We start from the raw sequence: 7,908 nt of genomic DNA, 5'->3' as shown, positions 1-7,908 counted from the left end.
CATCATCTGACCAGTGCTTTGATAGCCAACTCCCTGTATTCCTGCACCAACACCAGAACACAACCCACATTTGCTGCATCTGAAATCCCTTTGTTTGTGTTCACATGAATTTCTCCTTAATTTTCCTCTGTATCACTTATCAATCATCACTGCAATACATTCCGTATAGCAGCATCTCATCAAGGGGCCTTGACTACCAACAGATTACATTCTGCTGAATATGAGAGTTAATCTCTGGGCGCAAATCAAGAACCAACTGAGACACAAAATAACCACAATTCTCTCTCTCTGGATTTTCAGTGCCTCTATGCGGTCTAAAAAGCTGCTCATAATAACCATTCACTGACTCCTTAGAATCTTAAATAGTCCCTGATATTTGCAACCAATCAACCTCCTCCTGTTGAACCTTTATTTTGAAAAAGGCAACCACCTCGTTGTACTTTTCCATAACAAAGGGAGAAGGCGCATGTATTTGATCATCTCTCAGCAGTTGGTAACTGTATTGATACTTGCACTCTGCCCTCAAATCATTAGGGACTACAATATCAAAGAAAGTATTCAAATCTTCCCACAGAATATTCAAAATCTTCACAAATCTCTTAACTCAGATGTACCAGAGGTTAGGATTTTCTCTCAATATTTTTAATTGATTTGGAAATGTAAAAATATCCTCATGACTCCAAGGTGCATGCACATAACCACCTCCATGCACCTTTCTCAATGGGTAAGCCTTGACCTCCATATCACTTTTACTATTCTCACCATCTGGCCCTCCAGTGTTGTCGTTCTTTTAATTTCCCTACCTTCTGGGACCACTGGTCCTTGATCTTTGGAATGTCACTCCACTTCTGATTGCTACCAGCTAAGTCCTGGACATGTAACTTTTATTTTTTTATTTATAATTTTACAGAAAATGGAACCATAAATCACATTACTGCAATAATACCATGACTCATTCTTATGGTATAGCAAACATAAAAATATGATGGACGGAGTGCTAAAAATTCACTCACAGGGGTTTTAATCCATCATTGTTCTTCTGATCACTAAGCCACACCAGTTTAGACCCAGCCATATGCAAATCAGTCTTGACCCTGTTCATCATGGGACCTGTTCCTCATGGGACCGGTTTCGGGGCTTCACCCATCTTGAGCCAGACTAGCTTGAATCCACTGGCAAAGTGAGCAAGGAAGGGACCCACATCTGATCATACCCTGGCCACTTAGGACGAACATAGCAAACACAAAAAGATGATGGACGAAGTGCTGAAAATTTTCAGACACTCACACCAGTCAAACATCTGTGTTTAATCCATCATTGTTCTTCTGCTCACCAAGCCACCGCAGTTTGGACTCAGCCATATGCAAATCAGTCTTGACCCTGTTCCTCATGGGACCTGTTCCTCATGGGACCGGTTACGGGGCTTCACCTCTCTTGAGCCAGACTAGCTTGAATCCACTGGCAAAGTGAGCAAGGGTCCCATATCTGATCATACCCTGTCCACTTAGGACGAACATAGCAAACACAAAAAGATGATGGACGAAGTGCTGAAAAATTTCAGACACTCACACCCAGTCAAAGATCTGTGTTTAATCCATCATTGTTCTTCTGCTCACCGAGCCACCCCAGTTTGGACTCAGCCATATGCAAATCAGTCTTGACCCTGTTTCTCATGGGAACGGTCCAGCCCGAACTGCCTGACCAGGTCCTCCCTGGACCCGAAACAAGCATCATGGGACCGCTTTCGGGTTTACCCCTCATAAGTCAGGCTTGCTTGTATCCAGTGGCAAAGCAAGCAAGGGACCCAGTCTGGGCATACCCTGGCCACAGAGGGCAACAAAAGCAAAATAATAGTGTGTGCTTCATTCTTATGGTATATCACTGAGTCTGCGTCAGGTCAGTACTACAAATAAGGATGTGAGGCAGTAGGAGAAGCATGCAGGTGGAGGGATGTGCCCATTTCCCATAAAGTCAGACAGCTAGATTCATGAAAGGAAATTGCGCTCGCAAAGGGCCAGATTCTGAGAATCTGGCCCTTTGCGAGCGCAATTTTTGCATTTGGGATTCATCATCCCAAATGCAAAAATCGCTATTTGTGAAATCGCATATTTGCGAGGAATTGCGTTTATGGAATCTCTATTAGAGATTCCTTAAATGCAATTCATTAACCAATTTTAAATAGCGAATTCGCAATATTTGGCCGCTATTTACCACGAAGTCGGACTTTGTGGTAAAGAGCGAAAAAATAGAAAAATGCACTTTAGTGCATTTTTCTCTGTTGCATGTTACACACACACATGTCCTTTGGACATGTGTGTGCGCAACACCTGTGTAAATTTGCATTTCAGGGGTGCTACAGGGTGTCCTTTGGACAACCCTGGCACCCTTGAAATCGCTATCTTATTTGCGATTAGCAAATTGCTAATCGCAAATAAGGAATACTCCCCATTCATTCCTATGGGCCTAGCCCATAGGAATGAATGGGGAGTTATTCCTTATTTGTGATTAGCAATTTGCTAATCACAAATAAGGAATGTGTAGGAATCTCAATTTATTTAGCGATTCCTACATAAATCCCGTTTTGCAAGTCCTTATTAGCGATTCCTTAATAATCGCTATTAAGGACTCGCAAAACGGCTCTTTGATGAATCTAGCTGAGAGTTCCCTTGGGTATGGGTTACCCACCTTCCAATAGGCCACGGCACAGGATCTTAGCAAAGGTTGGGATAGTAATAGCCATTCAATAACAATTTAATTCTACATCTCCCCTCATATATTCACACATATATCCTGGATGGATACAGTGTGGCTCCAATAGCCCCTCTGCCATTGCCCTGTTTAGTCTCTGTCGCTAAGTGTCTCTTCTCCGGCTGCCTGCTGCTGCAAAAGGTAACGTTTAAGGGGGTCCCATATATCCCTGGGTCGTGACGAGTCAGCAGGTCTTCTACATAGATTTCAAGTTGTTCATTCTAATATATCAACATTTTCAGCCATTGTTTATTTTTGGACATTTTCCCCTGCCCCACTAACAGGCAATTAATTGTTTAGCTAACAGCAGTGGTAGTTCAAGGAGTTTGTTGTGGGTGGTAGGGATATTCTCAGTCTAGCCAAACAGGGCAGTCCTGGGTCTAGCATAATATCGCAGTCAAGTATTTGCTTCTGCTTGGTAGTTAAATCTATCCAATAGGCTGACACCCCAGTGCCCAATGCCAAGTAAATATTCATTTCCCTCCGTTTCCCTCCACCGTGACCAGCATGAGTCTGGCCAAAGACCGAATCGATGCAGAGCCTTTGGAGTGTAAGTGCACAGTGGGAATTCAAAGTGTATGATCCTCAGCCTACTGCTAGAGGCTACCAAACTTGTTCGGGTGCAACAGAATTTCTAAGTGCGTTAGCTTATTTCTAGTTCCATTTCAGGCTCCCTCCCCTCCCTTGCCGAGTGCTGTCTTTCAGGGAGGTCTGCTATTGTTGCTCGTTTGAGTGAGATATGTAGCACCTAGTGGTGGTGTTAGTAAGTAGTATATCGACTGCTGTTAGCTTCTTTGGCTTAGATTGGAAACCCAGGGTCAATAAATCAGCTCACGTTCCACAAACAACAAGCATTGGCATAGCCAATAGGTCTCGCCTTTGGGACCTTAATAAACTCATTTTACCTATGGATTTTTATGTAAGAATTTGTATTTGGAATGCTTTTATTTGTTTTCTGTAAAAGAATAAATGGAGAACCAGTCGCTTTTTGGTTCTGCCACTTATTTTATTTTGAGCAGATTTTTTACACCCTATCGTATTTAATCAATGGGTGTTTTAATTGTTTCTTTAGAAGTACAAGTTGCTTCACTTGGGTAAATTTTTATGGTAGTCTGAGGACTTGCTTTGTCATACACAAACAGGTATTTGTTATATACAATTTTTACATTTAACACCAAAACAAATATACATAAACATTTATACTATACAATTTTTACATTTTACATGAAAAGAGGTATAGACTGTACCCTACTAACGGATTTCAACACCAAACCTTCGTCAAATAACCTCTGTATATTGTAAGATCTGGTTGCGCAAGGGCGATACTTGCAAAAATGATTATGTTGACTGAAAAGAGCAACTTAGTGTTCAAAAACCCTTTGCGCAATTAAAGTTCATCTACTAAAGTGAACAAAGATAAGCCAACGCGTTTCCAAGCCCATGTCTTGATCGTCAGGCTCTTCTTCAGGGCTTTTGTTAGTTGGGTACCTATGTGAAGACAATAGGGGACACGTTTGAAAATGGGACCTCTCTCTTATGCTAGGTGAGTCCCTTTAGTCATTTACGCTCATTATTACCTTTACACGGAAGGGAGTCTGAGTCTGTCTTGATCGGGACTTCTGACTGACAAATCGTTCTGCAGAGGTAAAGAGCACATCATGTGTCTAATTTCTATATGTGTACAACATGTATGATGTCACTGTTGTTCTATTGAGGGTAACAACGTCAGGGCTTTATTTGTTTTCTGTCTTTTATGGCGTAATGTAGAAATAAAGATTGCACAACATAACCTACTGCTTAATTCACGCTGAAAAATACCTTGAGTTGAAACAGTCTTTTCTGCACAGTAAATAGAGCCTGACCTAGAAACACTGCCATCTGAAAATATATATCCTGCAGCTTTAGGCACCATCATCCTGTTGCGCACCTCTTGGGTTTAGACATTGTGTGCTCTCGGGTTCTGCCTTTGTACACGGAATTACTCAGACTGTTTGACTATTAGGAAGCAAGTATTCTTGGTATGCAAGACGAAAACTGGATTAAGGAGGGTGAATACTTACTGATACAAGAGTGACAGCTCCATTGAAAGAGCCTGCAATGAATAAGATACAATTTGCAGCACAAAATCATGCAATATTTGTTTTCTCCCTGTGAACATCCAGTACTCGCCCTCCCACTAACTTAGAGTCACACTTACTGGAGCTCCCTTGTAGGCACCAAAAATGTCAGTCCTTTTTCAAGACTGCTGAATTTATTTAAAGAGTTTTATATAGCGCTGGCTAGACCCGAAGTTATCAGAGTGCTTTACATGAGAATCAACAATGTAACAGAAAAAAGTTCAACAATTTCACAATACATCCAAAAATAGGCAATACAATTAAGATAAACAATCTAATTGTCTGATAAAAAAAATACTCCTCCCTCTCCTGTTTATGCAACTCCACCTGGTGGTACACAGAGGATAGATCTAATACGCTAAAGCAGCTGGCACCCTTAATCAAAGTGAGGACCACAAGGATGCGTGGTAGAGGATGTCTATCGACCCATATGTTTAGGTTAAGATGCCTTACATCAATGATTTCTGTTGTGGATGCTTTGGTCGCTAGGACCACTGGAACCAACCACTGCGAGCTCTCAATAGGCTCAACCACACCCAACCCTAGTAACCTCTCTAGTTCCACCTTAAGCGGGGTAAACATCATGTGGGGAATAGGCCTGGCTTTAGCTTTTAATTTGATACAATGTTGGTAACCTTTCAATAACCCCAATTTCTCTGTGAATTCCTCAGGAAAGTCATTGCACTCATCATAACCACACACAGAATGATCTACCAGCAGCACTTGGTCAGGACTATTCAGGTCTAACTTGATCCCCAGTTCTTTCTGATATCTCCATCCTAACACATTTAATCCTTTCTGAGTGATGTAAATGTTTCCTACAGTGTTCTACCTTTGAAAACTATTTCCATAGTAGTCATGGCAAGTAATGGTATGGGTTCACTGTTGTAACCTGCCGGCTTGATATCAGGAGCTTCTAACTTCTCTTGCATGTCGGGAAAAATCTGAGAGAACACATTCTAGTCAACCAGAGTATAGAATGAGCATGGGTCTGCAAAGATTGTGATCTACTTATTATCAAGAGTGATTCTGCATGAAGGAAAGCTTGTATTGCAATTAACATCCTGTAATTGGAACTCCAATGTATCCACTCCTGATTTTTCTTGACAAACCCTTGCTAAATGGCCTTTCTTCCCTTACTTGGAGCATATCACTGTCACAGCCTGACACAACAAATTATTGGCAAGATGGTTGGGACTTTCACATCTATTACATTTGGGTTTACTTGTATGAGATGACAGCCCAGTGTTCTTGTTTCTTATCTTCCTGTCAGCACCATGTTTACTTATAGCATTGACCTCAGTATTGGTGTCCCCTCCATCTCTCATTTCCTTAATGCAGTCTGCAGTGTGCTCAATGCTAACTGTGATATCAATGGCTTCCTTCACGTCAGGGTTCACTACTAAAAGTTTCTCTTGAATTTTGGAGTTGTTGGTACACCTGATAATTGATCTCTGATCAGCCAGTCAGTTAGATTCTCAAACTCACAAGTGTTAGCTAATCCCTTCAAAACTGCAATGTACAATTTCACTTTCTCACTTTTACCGTGTGTTCCAGAAAATAATGAGCGCCTCTCCAACACTACATCTATCTTCTTGCCAAAATGTTTCTCCAATTTGTTTACTGCAACTTGATACACATTTTCATCCCCATCACTATCATCACCGTCTTGGTAAGACACATATATATTTTTATATATCTTGCGACCTCCAACACTTAAATTATGGAGTGAGATGTGCAGTTTATTCAATGGGAAGAATTCCCTATCCCCCCCCCCCCATCCCCCACCCCCCCAGCTATGAGATAAGTCCCAGATCGCTGGATCACTCATAATCCTATCCATTGCTTCCAGGGCAGATTAGGTTCACCTACACCATTCAGAAAATGAAAGGGAGTAGTTGTGACATATTAATTGCAGACGTGACAATACCAAAAGACGGAAAATAAATAGAGAACACTCTAACAGCGTAATTCAGGAAAATACAGCAGTCGAATACAGATAATATAATAGTTACGCAAAAACAAAATGAAAACTCACTGAATATACATTTGTGCAAAACTACAAAGAATTTCTCATAAATAGACAAAAAAATTAGAAAATAAATTTCAACTTGTTACTAGTAAGTGCAATAGCAGAAATAGTAGATAAATAGAATGGAAAATGCAATACCCAGCACAAATAAAAATAGACAGAAAGAACAAAAGAATAATAATTTCTAAGAGTAAAGTCCAAGTAGGAAAATGCAAAAACAAAAGAAATTTACCCTAGGATAACTGAAATGCAATTATTCAAAGCTGTTCCAAATAGCTTGAGACTGGAGAAGTGGAAATGTGGACTTACCCTTGAACAGGACTGACAGGCAATTTACCATAGCTGTGCCTATCAGCGTGAGGCACGGGAACTTCCACTGCAGAATAATGGAAGATGGCAAACTTCTTCTGGAGATTGACAGGAAAATGGAAGACAGCTGTGCATGTCAGCGCAGTGTGAGAGCATACAGTAGAGCAGGAATCTCCTCAGCAGTGAACAACCAGAGAAGAGTGAGAGGTAGCAGTGTGGAAAGTGCTGTGCCTATCAGCGCTGAAGGGATAGTGTTTGGGAATAGACAGGCAATATTCCTTGAGGAGATGATAGAAATATTGAGGACAGCAGTGCCTGTCAGCGCCAAAGAGGTTGCATCCGGGAATTGACGGACAAAAGAAGAACTGCTGTGCCTGTCAGTGCCACTGGGAGACTAAATGGATATCCATCCACCGCATTGCGAGATGGAAAAGGGTGAGAGTCAACAGATCAGACACAAAGGGGCATGACGAAGACCAGAGGAGACGACTCCCATCCGCTGAGGCATGCACAAAGTTAACAATGCAGACACATGGAGATGTGACAGAGTCCAGTGGAGATGATTCCTATCCACTGAGGCACGCCCTGGATAATCTAAACCATTCCGGGGCACAGACCGCCCACTACAGATGCCCAGGAGAAATCAGCCACAGTATAGGCGCAAGATCTTGACGCACCAGGGACACAATGTTGATAAGCACT

Source organism: Lissotriton vulgaris, chromosome 5 (assembly GCF_964263255.1).
Source record: "Lissotriton vulgaris chromosome 5, aLisVul1.2, whole genome shotgun sequence".
NCBI classification, from domain to species: Eukaryota; Metazoa; Chordata; class Amphibia; order Caudata; family Salamandridae; genus Lissotriton; species Lissotriton vulgaris.
Note: the sequence above shows the minus strand (reverse complement) of the source record.